At 35.3% G+C, this 14298-nt stretch overlaps 1 protein-coding gene and 2 long non-coding RNA genes across 19 annotated transcripts in view; 2 read left to right on the top strand and 1 right to left on the bottom strand.

Annotated features, from left to right (window-relative positions):
* The window catches only part of LOC139773476 (protein amalgam), a 207377-nt gene that overhangs the window by 143213 nt on the left and 49866 nt on the right, over positions 1-14298 (bottom strand). The gene's annotated exons all lie outside the window — the stretch shown is intronic.
* On the top strand, positions 3725-7981 carry LOC139773474 (uncharacterized). Of its 2 annotated transcripts, XR_011718353.1 has the most exons (3): positions 3725-4628; positions 5027-7310; positions 7637-7981. It is a non-coding gene; the product is annotated as an uncharacterized lncRNA (long non-coding RNA). The 2 variants fall into 2 exon arrangements; XR_011718352.1 differs by having other exon boundaries at positions 3725-7310.
* On the top strand, positions 9721-11548 carry LOC139773498 (uncharacterized). Its single transcript, XR_011718360.1, has 2 exons — positions 9721-10384; positions 10772-11548. It is a non-coding gene; the product is annotated as an uncharacterized lncRNA (long non-coding RNA).

The raw sequence follows: 14298 nt of genomic DNA, 5'->3' as shown, positions 1-14298 counted from the left end.
GGAATTGTGAGACTCCACGAGCGAGTCCTGGCTGTGTCAACCCTCTGAGAAAATTCGGTTAACGGCATTTTCACGTTCTCTAGTAGTATCCACACTATCCACGCGGCGCCGCGGCGTAAAAAAAATCGATAAAGCGAAATATATTCTCGCTCTCGCGATTTAGATTATTTTATCTCCAGGCGACCGGATACCTCGTTTATTTTTCATCTCCTCAATTTTCATCATTTTAGTTGCAAATTCAAATTTACGATTTTTGCATTCCATCGAAAACATGATCTATTTTCTACGAGGTTTCTGTAGAAATATTATTCTTAATATTTTTAATAAAATCAAAGTTGGCATATCGCCGCATGGCCGTGGCTGGCTTGCGACCGACGAGAAAATGTCGGAGCGCATCGCGCGCGCTGACGCGCTGAAACAAGTCGCGAATATTCGCGACAAGAGTGACAAGACGCCGGCGCGGCGCCGCGCCGACGATGTGAAACCGGCGGATCGGCCGGAATACCGGAGCTAATAGTTTCGAGCGCGACTGAAACGCGAGAGCGGTCAGTTCCGCCGGATGGAAGTGTATCGTGAGCGATATCTGGTGTTTAATTTACAATTAGCCTGACTTCTCTGCGCCGCATAGTTACTGACGATGTCAGCCGCGCGCGGATGCATACGGATAATATAGCGAATAGTTTCCACCGATTATTCGAATGGAAGACCGAATTGCCCACGGTCTTCCATTCGGCATCCGCGAATACCGCAGTAGCACGCACCGCATCATCGTCCGACGAGACCGAGACTCGCCGTTTACACCACATCGATCGCCGAGTTTCAGGAAGACTTTTATGCCTTTTCCATGTATACACGATTTGTAATCAGTCCGCGCGGTTGTCCGCTCGTAAACTTTAGGTCCTTGCGAGGCTTTAATCCTTCCCCCCTTTTTTTACGATCGTAATCGATTCTGTAATTTACAATTAGTCGGGGTTCAGCGTCGTAATGGCGAGAACGTTTTACGTTCGCGATATGCACGACGATCAGCGTTTCAATGCGTATACATTGTCAATTTGAAGTGGATCTACCGAGAACTGGAAGATAGGATTTTCTAAATCTGATTGCAATGTAATCTCTTGCTTTTTACGCTTCGCTGAACGCTCTGATGGCAAATGGAATCCCGTAGAATTCTGTGCTGGCGTTTGTCGAAGATGATAACATTATGATGATGTAATTAATATTACGTTGGACTTGGACCATTCGAAACTGCCACTGCCACGAGGAAGCCAACATAATTCTTCGGGAAGGTATGCTGAAAGTGCGCGGTAGAATTTGCAGGATTTCTCGCAGACACGATGACAGCTTGAACAAAACTATTTCGCGATGATACTTTATTGGGCTGCTTTCCCGGCAGAAGCGCGCAGGAATGCGCGCGAAAGGAAAGCACTCGAACGCAACGGCGCGTTACCTGCCGTTTGTTGAAAGGCAGATTTGTGTGGAATGGTATTTAGCTGCAAAACAGAACTTAGCGAATGTTTTACAGTACAGTGGCGACTCGCCCGCGGTAAGTGGAAATGGCGTTATTACACGCTCGCGTAGCACGTATAAAAGTTGTTGCGCGCAACAAAGACAGGCGTCTTCCCCCGGCTTTATGCAACGTTGTAACAAACAGAAGCGGAACAGTTTCGCGTGGTACCGGCACCGCCAACTGGAAAATGTGTATATCGCGCTCGCATGTTTTCGAACATTTATCGTATCTGCTGCGAGCAGCACTGCTTCCGTTTCTAAATTATGCTTCTGAGTTAAAAATAGACCTTTAACCGCGATTTTATAATGCGACAAATTAGTATCCATTAACATTAAAATATAAAAAAAATACCGTCATTTAATTCTAAATACAGCTGTGACGTTTTACTTCTCTAAACGTATCAAATTTGAATATCCATCATATTTGATATATTAAATGGCATTAATTTCAAATATCCCTGTAAAAAATATTATAAAATAATATTAATAAATTAATATTATTTTATAGTATTAATAAATTAACAATGCTTTTTTAAAATATCTAAAAATACGATTCAAGAAACTGCCTCTAAAGAACTTTTATTGCAGTTTCGTAAAGTTTCACTTGAAACGTCAGTTCTCTAATTTGAAAACCTTTTTCATGCGATTATATGCCGTACACAACACCTGATACATTAATACTACTTAGACTTTCAGAAACAAAAAACGCAAAAAAACAATGATTGATTCTTTAAAAGCGTCATGGTTATTCTAAAATTTTCGCAATGAGAGAACCTCTTCGTCAAAAAGTATTTATACTTGATCTTTTGAAACTTCTTACAACTCATAAGAACGAATGTTATATACTAAATAAATAATTTAATTTACGAAAGTATGATTTAATCTGTTCCGTATATATGTTGCGATACATGTATAAGAATAAGGGAAACATTTTCTCCGAATCGTCTTGATAAAAAGAAATGCTGACGCTGAAATAATTTCGATCTCCCGAATGTTTTGCCTTTTGTAACCTCGTATCTTCATCCACATACGAAGAAGGTACGTAACGGTGAAGACCTTACTATGCCGCGGCACGTTTCGACGACTTCGCTAAACAACAATAATTATTATTCCGAACACGCAGTTGCTCAAACCCCCGCGTAATCGTCCCTTCGTCGAAAATCCGAGGGCGAGAAGTTGCACGACGCGGAACAGATTAAAGCGTTAAGCTGCGCTACGGTAGTCAGAGGTGGTATCAGGAGGCGACGAAATAACAGCGGCGTGGCATTTTCATCCCCCGTCCGTACGTGTCAAGCGCCGCTTAATTACCTGGTCTAGCGAAGTTCCAGCGCCATCGGGAAAACTCGATAGCCGAATCCATAAGCGATATGCGAAAGACACATACCAGCATCGGATCAAAATCTGTCGGTAGATATGCCCGACAATGTCGTACAGTTTAAAGGACAATTTTGTCCGTTACGCCCTTTATTATCCGGAAAGACCTGGCTCATTCATGCTCCAAGTGCGTACACACGAATGTTATCTCTTTGCCCGGTTTAACGTGCTATATCGAGTCGTTCATCGTTTAAACGAAATATGCAAATTACATTTAGCGATAGAAGGAAAAGCTCGCCCTGCAAGCTTAGCGTGCAATTTAAATTCCAGCTTTGCGGAGATTCGCAGAGAAGCGCGTTCCTAAGATTTTCGGCGCAAGCGTATCGCTTTGTTAAATTTTCAGTTGATTGTAGTTATAAGTATTTACCTCTTTAACAGATTTTCAGATAGAAATATCTCATCTTCAAATATTGCGCTAAATTTTTTAGGAACATGCTATTTTGCATCTGCAATAATATAACATTATTATTAAGATATTTAATCTATTTTCCATAATAACTTAAAAATTATATTAATATGTGTTAGAATAACATATATATAATTAATAGTAATAAGCGAATATCACTTATTAAACAATTATTATTATTAATTACTACATAATTATTAAAATGTTTAAAATGTAAAGCATATTAATTTCTGTAATATGCTACAAATAGTAACAACAAACAAAATATTATAGCGCAAAATAATGATATAAATAAGTACCACATAGTTTATATATGCACAATTTTTACTGTTAATTGTATTTTGTATTGTAAGCTAATTTTTTGAATTTTATTATATTTGTCATTATATTTGTCGTAGCAAAATATTATATATACTCATAAAACTACCATTTGTTTAACTATTTTAAATCAAAATGTGATCATTATGTTTATAATATGTGCAATACTAATGTTAAATAGCAATTAACTCAATTAATAATTAATTTCTAATTAAATACGTACAGTTAATTAGCAGTGTTAACGATAGATTGTAATAAGAGAACATTACATAGGATTTAAGTTAAATAATTAATTCTGATAAAACACAAAGATTTTAAAATAGAGAGAGAGAACTTTGCGTTTTAAATTCATAACTACTATAAAAAGCTACATAAGTTAAAATTAAAACCCAACAGAAGCTGCGATGTATTACTTACGTATTAAGAATGTACTAACATCTATAGATATCTGCAGATAACAGATGCACAAAGCGCGTATCAGAATTAATTATAATTATTTATGGCATCGTCAATAATATTATATCCGTAATCAAGCTTACACAATGCTTAAATATTTATCTCTACTTTTAAAATAAATAGCTAATTTCTTTTTTTGAAGGATCAACGTCGAAAGTTTATTCGAAGCAAATTCTTTATATCTTTCATCGCCCGTCTGCCTTTCAAGATTTGTATTTACTTTGTATTTACCCATTTACTTAACGTACTTAAGTCTTTAATATCTGATTGATTAGGCTCGCCATGATTACGTGCAGCTCAAATCGGGCATGTGAAGCTTCACGTGAAGGTTCAAGCAATGTCGGCAATCAGAGTACCGTGATCGTGATGAAAATACAGTGGCTCGTGGAAATCCGAAGCTTAGAGGTTCCACTGTCCGTTCAATGTACAATTATACAGTTCAAATGAAAAAGACGGTCGAAGGTCTCGGCTAACCGACAACAGCGAAACTCTTGGTTTCCAGCACGAGTTAACCGGAGACGGGAGTTCACATGCAAGGTCAATATGGAAGGGTTCCTCGAATCGTGACGTAAGCAGTTAAGCTTCTTGCGTAAAAGACAGTTTGCTAATCAAACCGTATATCACATCTTTAACTACGTGCTATTATTTCTCACGTTGATAATAATAATTAGAGATATCTTCTGATGAAATGTTCTCTCGCAAAAAAAGACTTGACATCGCAAATTGATTATAGAAAAGAAGGATTAACGTAGGCTCTAATTGACTCTAATATAGCGGGTTGTTACGCGTTCGCAAAGATTGATTGCCAGTTGCATAAACACTCACAAACGTGTTTGTAAAATGTATTAATATACTTCTCACGAAAGAGACATCATAGACAGCATATCGTATCGCATACACGCGTCTACTCTTTGTCGCGTAACATCAATATCGACGTTCGGGAATGTTGGACATTTCTTTTTCCAGGACGAAGTAAATTTATCCGCGTTTCTCTTACACAACAGGGGCAGTTTGATTTCCCCTGCGAGAGATCTGCGAAAGACACGACGAAATGGTGTCTTTCTAACAGCCAAAACGAAAGCACGCGTGAACATTGTCTCCGCAACAACAAGTCAGTCACCAAAGGCGAGTTTGTGACTGCTTTTGGTGATTGTGAGTATTCATTGTACAAGAATCTTTCTTTTCAGGCGATGTGTCGCTTATACTCACTTTCTTTCGACGCGCGATGCTTTTACAATTTTTTTTTTTTTTTTAATATGAAAGCGCCGCAAATGCAACCAACGGCGGACCATTTTGTGCTTCTGCTCAGGAAGAAACTAATCACGCTTGGTCTCGAGGCATTTCGTTCTCACAAGGTATTAAATACCCGACTCAGGACCATTTGCCTTTGTTTAGATGAATTAATTGGAAAATGAAATACTCTCTCTGCACTTGCAATGATCCTTTGCAGTTTTTATGAAGCAACGGCGTACAAAGAAATTGCTTCTGAATATTGATTTTGCGTTAAAGAGTTGTGGCGAAGAATTAAAAAAAAATGCATTTCGAATATTATAAAGAATATCGAAAAATTGAATACATGTAAACTATATCTACACAGAATGCTGCACTAAATCGAAATGTTTTATCTCTCATGAACGTTTCTAATTCAAGATAATTCGACGTGTAAAATATTAAAATATACAAACATTGTGTATATATTGTAACTTTTTCCATTACTATTATACTATCCGAAAAGCGTAACATATGTATGCGCACCAAATGTATGCCAAATTTATATAGAGACTAGTGTAATCATTCACGCAACATTTGTTCGCTAACGCAACTTACCTCTATTTTCTATGAATTACTGATTGCACTTTAGGGAACTTAAATAATAAATCGCCGGTCGATAGTCCGCCCGGCGCGGCGCGCACGGCCGCGGACTCGCGTCCCTGGGATTTACAACAAAGGGCACTTTAATCTGCCGCAGGAAATCCATACATAACGCGAGCATGTTCTCGCGACCGCGAAATAAAACAATGACGACGACGGTATCCTTTGCAACGAACGAATCTACGAGTGCGAGTTTACACCGCGCGGTATAGTATTCATGACGCGCGCGGGCGTGATGAGAAGATAGAGGGGGGAGAGGGGGGAAGGAGGGTTTCCCCTTTTCAGGCCGCGCACCGCTTTGCTCTTTCGGTGTGCACGATGCTTTCACAATTGTTTTCCTAAATGAAAGCTCGAGAAAGTGCAACCGTCGTCGTAGGTGGAGCGAGAGGAAAAGCGCGGGGGATGGTCGGACACGAACGCGAGGAACGGGGGGGGGGGGTTTAAAAGGGCTTAGTTACACTGCATCTCATTGTTACTGTAGCCCGGTATCACCGACGCTTCCTACCCGCTTCCTAGAACTTTATGCCCCCTCATCGCGAAAGTTTGGAACTTACCCCCTCGACACGAGAGCTTTTTAACCCCGCCTACCTCACTCGAGCCAACGAATCGCGGCCGCTAATGGCGCAAAATCCTAGCGGATAATGCGCGATAGCGAAATTCGGACATTTGCGCGAGGTGTCCGAGTTTGTCGCGAAAGGATTTCTTCATGCTCTGAATGTTCGTGGAAGATTAGCTCTTTTTTTTGTTTATATTCCGACAATAGACCTTGTTTCTTACGGAGACGAATACGTTAAAGTAATATAAAGTTACAAATTTGAGAAGTAGATAGAGATATAACGGAACATTGATTAATATTCCAGTTAAATAAAGCAGTCTTAAAAACTATATTAAATGTTTGCATAATCATATTAATTTGTTAAATCTTATATAAGAAATTATGCTTTCTCTTGCCAGATAATAAATTATTCATTTATTTATAATTAATAAGAATAATTCTTCAATACACACTAGGATAAAGGGTTAAAAACAGATGACTGTAGACTGTCTTAATGTCTTTGCTGAATTATTCACGATTCATTACAGTGCATCGAGTCGTTATTGACGACATCCGGAAATATGTTATGTGTAGTTAAAGGCTTTTCAATAATGCATTTCCGGAAACTATGAGAATTACTGCCGACCACGCGATAAAAAGCTTTAATTCCAGATCGAACTCTACCAGGAACAATGCCATTTCCTGAATCGGGAATTGGGATTTCGTGGTCATGGGGTCGAAGCGTGATATGACTTCCCAGTTCTACAGAGAGATCGAGCTTTATTTAGGTCCCGCCTGATAAATTTGGTCGTATACAAAGTGGACGTGTTCAGGATTCCCCAGGTGACTTCGCTCATATCATTCGAATAGATCTTTATCATATATGGATCTCATGGAAACTATTCTCGTTTTATCATCTTTTATTGTTGCTTATCGTACGCAAATCAAATTTTTTGATGTATAAATAACATTAAATAATTAAAAAACTAATGTGCTTATCATAAATTTATAACTAATATTTTCATAAAAAATTTATATGAATTTATTTATTTTCAAGAAATATGCTGTAGCGGGACAAAAAGTTCATTTAATATATTAATATGTAAAATCAAATATATTATTAAATTTAGGTAGATATATAAAACTGATATGAATAAAAAATGTTTTAGGGGAGACCGAGGCTTGTTGGCACAGAAAGCAAGTTGGCAATGCGTCCCGTTTATGTATTTATGGCGAAAGAAACAATGGAAAAGTTATCACAAAATATATCTTTTATGACATAGGTACTTTTCCCAAAGTTTTATTTAAATCAAACAAGTATTACAATAAAAAAAGAGAAAACTCTAATTCAAGAAATGGCAAGTAAATTTTCGAGCGTTTCAAAATATCGTATTAATGTTCTTCAGCTTGAGAAGTAAATCAAAGTGACTTATTATTAGTTAAAAGAAAAGTTTCTATACGACATGTTATTTCGAGTAACAACAGTAATTTAATAAAATGACTGAAATCAAATATATGTAGAGATGGGGTATGTTGACTTATATTAAAGCACGTTTAGCTTGACTTGCTGTTACCGCGCGCATGAGACGTGTGTGAACATGTGATTTGCTATCTACAATGCTGATGGAAGCATATATATATAGATTTATATTCAATATTTTTATATTAAAGAAAGCTACATCTTAAATAATTTACAATTGTTTTTCTGCAACAGCATTTTGCTATTCGATCATTAAAAAATAACTTTAAAAGATATAATCTTTATCAAGAAGTACATATCTGCTATATCTGTATTTTGTATTTCTACACTGAAAAAAAAATTTGCTTACTTTTAGTAAATATATTTACTAAAATTAGATTTACTTAATTTAAATAAATAATGTTAAAATGTAAAACTTATTAATTTGACTATAGTAAACTAAAGCATTAAAATCAGAAAATGTTTTCTTCTTGAAACGTTTACTTGAATCAAATTCAGGTTTACTATATTACAGTGTAATAGTTATTGAAATATAGTAAATGAATTTTTAAAATACTAAATCCGAATCTTTTAATTTTAGAAATGGCACTTTAATAAATATTTGCTTAATTTCACGTTTCCAAAGTTATAAAAATAATAAATAGAGTACTTATAAGAAATAAATATTTTCTTTAGTGCAATTTATTACATTTAAGGAAACGTATACTGAAATAAAGTTAATATATTCGACAAAAAAAGGAAAAGAATATTTTATTTGTAAGCATTTTTAACTCGACGGAATCCTATAAGTTCGCAACGACGCGCGACGCTGCTAGGTGGCGTATGATGGGAAACGTTTCTCAAATTTAAAATATATCCAACCATAATATATAAGCAGACTCCCTGCGAGGCGAAAACCACAGAGTCCACTGTCGTAAGACTCGTATATATATAAGTGGAAGAATCCCTTCTCTCTCTCTCTACAAGGATATCTCTTGGCGCTTGGACGCCAATTTATATATGTTTTAGAAAAAATTTTTAAAGTTTTTACTTATAGGTAAAAATAATTTATAGAAAAATTATTTTTTTAAATTAAATAAATATTATTAGAAAATTGTTAACTTATAAAACATAAGATTCATATCTCTATAAATATTGACTATATTGTACAAAATACTTCTTAAAGTTTATGAATTCTTTATTTAATGAAAAAATGCATTTTGTTGAAAGTAATAAATATAATTAGAAAATTACTAATTAGTAAAAAATAAAAATTATATTTCAATAATTATTAACTGCATTGTAGTAAATACTTGTTATAATTAATTAATTATTTCCTTTATAAAAGAATTATGTTGTTTAAATAAATACATACAGTTTCTTATTTTAAAAAAATACGTTCACAGTTGTATGCAAACTCGCCATTTACTAAAATTAAGGAAATTTTCTTTTTTTTTAGTATTTTTTTTTTCAGTGTATTAATATTGTTATAATTATGATAAATATATCAAAATATAGAGTTCTATCTACCACTATATTGGTTAATATTGCAAACCGCTGCAGTGTAAATTGCTTCTCATATTCCTTATTTAAACAATTCATATTATTTACTTCGGTACAAATATTTCTGTTTTGTTATATTAAATTTCACATACAGTATAAATTTTAAAACTAAAATTATTTTATGTAAATATTTTTAAATACACAAATCACGATACTGATATTTAAAATTTTACTATGCAATCACTCTTATACTGTCCGTGTATAAAGATACAATACAGCAAATAAAATATTACGTTATTACTCAATGTCTAATATTTAAATCAATTCTTTTAAGTCGCATAATCAAAGATTAGCATAAAATTTTGTATTACAGTTGGTATTTATTGCCACAACCACAAGAGATTATAGATTAGTAGATTACGTATTTAGACAAAAAGAAAACAAATTAGTCTGATCATTAAATTTTTCATGCAGCCATAACGGGATGAGAAAATTCATGGTATCGATAGAAACCCTTGTGGAATTCTTCCTGCAGCTTGACATTAACGAGAAATTAATCACCGGCCATCGAGTGATTATCTAGAGCCTAACGATCGTTTCCAGCAAGGTGTAAAAATCGCTCAGCCGATACGAGCAGCTCTTAGGAACGACATTCATTGATAATAATTGGATGAGCATCACTGCATTATCGTCTTCCAATAACCGAGATGGGTCAGGGGACACATCTACTGCCAACTTCTAGATATTCCAGAGTCAGCACAGTCATTACAAACACTTCGCGAGACTCTTAAGAACGCCGTTTGCTCGTTGAGCCAAGTCCCTCCGGCTCCAATCGACGATATCTGAATGACGCGTCGCGTTTCGCAATACGCATAACTCAAGTGATATCGCCGAATTACATGCGACTCCGACAATACGGTCATTATGATTGGCGAGTGATAGTAAGTCCCAATAGGTATGAAACCTGAAGGGATATTAAAGGAAAACGTAATTCTCTCTTTTCGTAAAGTTCTTTCTTTTCATTGAAATCGATAAACTATAAATATGTGTGATTTTATAATTGCGACACGTGTACTCTGTTGCGTCATTAAAAAAATTGTTATAGAATATGCAAGAATTCTTGCTGCATTAATCAAGTCAAATCAACTATCATTAATCATATCAATTCTCAATGTCAATTACTCGATATAAAATACATTTTTAAGTATCGTAACATTCCGCTACGTCATTTGACCTTAATTCCAATCAACTTCTGATATATCAATCAATTGCGATTATCTTGACATTAATATAATAGATTAGAAAAAATATGCATGCTGATATTATATTTCTGTATGAAAAGGCATTTCGTCGCACGCATGACAGAATCTACGTTCTGCTTGATGAAATACAAACTGCGACTTTTGGCTCGAGGATACCCTTCAACTCGATACGATCATCCCAAAAAGATGCATTTTTCGATAAGGGAGATCAAGGAAATTGCGAGGGCTGTCGTGAAATCGACTAGTTTCAAGAACGTTTCATTTTCATCTCGGCCATTCCCTCGCTGACTGGAAATTTCACAGGGATGACGCGGTTGATTGGATTAACTTCCTAGAGGAGAGGAGCGCAATAACGATAACGGATAGCAGGTTGTCCTTTTAAATAAAGCTCTGTAAAACAGAAAAAAAGAAGAGACAGAAGGGAAGAGAGGAAAGGAAGAAAGAGAGAGAAAATATGGCGTGTATGGCCAAAATATTTTCAAACTTCCATATCGCGTATAAAATTTCCATTGCTGCAATCTCAATTAATTCAAAAATGCATCTTTTGCAAATGCATATTTTTTCGTTCCTGCGTTAGCGCTTTTCAACTGACACATATACGCAGTAATAGCAGTACATTATTCTTTCACCGTATGCATGTTTTGTATCAGTTTTATTTAGTGCGTGATATACAGCGATGTAATATAAACATTTTTTTACGAAAAATCTGATGTTTTGTTCTACGATTTTGCAGTGTTATTTATGACCTGAAATTGCTACGGTGAGAGGTTTATTTCACGCGTTTTATGTTACATGTCAACCATATTTTATATGTAATTTTTTACTACTGGAAAAATAAATATGAATACTGCATAAAATATTGTGTGTGCGGTCTAAAATAAAATTTCCAGCGCAAATAAGTGCGTCTAAAATAAAACCATTTCCATCCACAGTTCTCTAACTTATGAAAGTATGAAATACTTATTCGCCGTATCGAGAGAAATTATAAGATGTAAAATATAATCAAGATGTTGTCATTAATTCTTAAACGCAGAAATAATTTTAGTCTTACTACACAAAACCTTTTTTGACTAAAAATCCGTTATTCAATCAATTACAGTCCTCATTTACTGCGATAATATCAATCTCAAAAATATTATTAGAGTCAACTCAGCTTATATCTCACAATTGAAAAGAAAAAGATATTATAAGAAGAATGAATTCAATTTGCCGCGCCTGGCTCGTATTGCCAAATTTATTAATGTTATTTGATTTTATTTAAGAGAGCCTTCATATATCTTTATTTATCGGTATCCAATTTAATTTAACTTTTTCTGATAATGTTTGCAGTCTTTTTAGGTATTCGTATTTCTTTTGCATTCATTCTAAGCACGGAAAATTAATTCTCCGTGCGATTAACAACCACTATAACGTTAAGAGTACCAGCGGTTTTGTGAGATTAAGATAAGATTGTCTGTCGGGGGTAACTGTTAATCGGAAAATCCATCGTAAGATCAACCCATGCAGACCCTTTCAATCGACGCTTAGCGGAAATAAACGTAAGAAGCAGCTGCAATCGCATTAAACATAAATGCATTGCAGACATGGGCTCCATTAGAAGAAGTGCCATCGCTTGTAGAACCGATATTGGAGGGGACGTTGCTCGGGATTATCCTGTGATTCGCCCTGGAGCCACTCTGTGCCGAGAATTCGAGCAACATTGGAAATTGTCACTTTATTCGAAGGAGGATCTTACGGAAAACTAGTGTCCGACTATCTTTCAGCTATCCTCGTCTTCTACGCCATACAATTGTTTCGAACGAGGAGCGAATGGCAGGAGAGAGTTCGTGGAACGAGTACTCCACGAAGGGTTGTGAGAGAGCGCCGCCGGTGGTGGATGAAGCGAGCACGGTGGGAACATAACGACTGCATTCAGCGCCCGAGTACCTCGCAACGGTCCACATTTTGCAACGACTTAACGAAACTTATATTCGAACGTCGAAACGCATCGGATGGAATTTCGCAAATTGAGTCTGAAGAGGAAACCGCGCGTATAGGTGTCACGAACAACGACCAATGGTGAGTAACAATAAAATACGTATATGCTGGCCATTTCGTCGAAATCGATGGCACCGCAATGCGTAGTGAAAACATACGTTGCAATGAAAAAAATTAAGTCTACTTCCTGCCTTTCTCGGCTTCAATAAAAATCATATATTTTCATATCGAGATCGAACTAACTTAATTTACGTATATCTAGTTTTATAGGATAGGCAACAATTTTGTCTTTCTCCTGTCAAAGCTCTAGAAAGTCTAGAAGATACATCATTATTAAACTTATTCCTTTAGTATTAATTAAAGAACTAGCTCTTTCAGCTAGTTCTTTAATTAATTCAGAATTAATCTTATTCTCTTAGAGAAATTTAATTTCACGCCACTTTTCTTCAACACGTATAAATATTCAACGGTGATATAAATATCACTGCGTAAATAAATCTTGAATGAAAATTCTGTTAAAGCAAAATCTACATAGAATTATTCCTACTTTAATAAAAATATTTATGTATTTGTTACATCAGATTTATTTATTCAGAGCTATTATTCAATGGCTATTTTACAATAAAGTTGTGATTAATTATGGTGATGAGTCTTTCCATCATCGAGACATTATTGACAGACTTTAAAGCGCGCCATTAGGTAAATATGTGCGCAACGCGATAACAGAGTATAATTGTAAATCTACACGAGGACAGCAATGTAATTTTTCATCGCGCGTAATTTATGGATGAAAATGCGCACGTTCAAATTGCAGCATTCTTCTTGGCTAAGCTACTGTAATTTAGAATGTGCCGATGGGATCAATAAAACGGTCATCGACACCGTTAAATCCGACCGGCGCCGCGCCGTTATCGTATCTTTCGTCATCTTATCATTTAAAAATCATGATATTTTATCGAATATTTGTTTTTTACAATAACACGTACGACTTAATCGTCGATAAATGATTACTAAAAGTAAATATTACCTCTCGTTAGGCAATTATTTGAACTTAAATTATACGTAATTGTTCACATAGTTACGACTAAAATATTCATTTTTTCTTCACTTATTCCTAGGAAAATCAATTATTATTAACATTTCTGCAGAATCAAAACGTTAAAATTGTAAATAAAGGCGGTGCATGTGCAATAAAATTTTTCTTAAATTAGAATCCTTTATTTTTAATTTATTAAAATACTAACGTAATTCTTCATAACACGTGTGTAAAAATGATTTTAATAAAAAAAATCGTTTTGAGACTCTGCGATAAATCATTATACTGAAACTGGTAGTACCGTTGCGTTTCTTGTCTATTTCTGAGAAAACTCCCACCCACCCGTGATCTTTCATTAGCTTGTGTTAATAAGAAGATAAATATTATAAACGCTAGTAATTGTCGTTGCAATTTAACCGCCACTGAAAAGTATGTGGACGATTCAACTGTTAGACTATATTTTGCACGTTTATGCATTTGCCCTTCACCATGATAAATGACAGAGTCAATTTATATATCCTTGGCATGAAATAGTATCATCATTTTATCACAGACAGTCAAGTAATCGTTAGGCAAATCAACTTGCAAGTCTAC

This window comes from Temnothorax nylanderi, unplaced genomic scaffold (assembly GCF_030848795.1).
Source record: "Temnothorax nylanderi isolate EJ_2023f unplaced genomic scaffold, tnyl_v1.0 TNYL_tig0062_pilon, whole genome shotgun sequence".
NCBI lineage: Eukaryota > Metazoa > Arthropoda > Insecta > Hymenoptera > Formicidae > Temnothorax > Temnothorax nylanderi.
This window is presented reverse-complemented; position numbering and strand designations above follow the sequence as displayed.